This window comes from Lytechinus variegatus, chromosome 2 (assembly GCF_018143015.1).
Source record: "Lytechinus variegatus isolate NC3 chromosome 2, Lvar_3.0, whole genome shotgun sequence".
Lineage (NCBI taxonomy): Eukaryota > Metazoa > Echinodermata > Echinoidea > Temnopleuroida > Toxopneustidae > Lytechinus > Lytechinus variegatus.
In genome coordinates, this window is record NC_054741.1 from 20,681,770 (window position 1) to 20,682,247 (window position 478).

The window sequence follows — 478 nt, forward strand, 5'->3', positions numbered from 1 at the left end:
ATACAGTTCGTGTATCACTGTCTGTTTTAGATTGACAAGCCATCATGTTACCTTTATTTTGAAAGATATATATCCATACAAACTGGTGTGGTCTTCACCTATCACTGACCTGCCTTTTTGGCGCGTGATTATAATAAGCTAAATTATGAGGGATTCGCTGCGTTTATGACGGGTGTTCAATTAGGAGTTTAGTCGCATCCTTGAGAAGAGTGTGTGTGTGAGGGTTTGTGTGTGGGGGGGGGGGCTATTGACCAACGTCTGATTAATTATCTACGAATTCGGACTTTGGTCCTCACGTTTTACCAACGCATATAATCATTTACGAAACCATTTTGATAAACTAGACTTTAGATACAGTCAGAATTGAGATAATCACCATAAAATGAATGCCAGTTTCATGTCAAGACACGGCCTAGATTCATATATACTTTAACGACGAGACTGTTACACACTTTAAGATTTCGATAAGATGTAATTG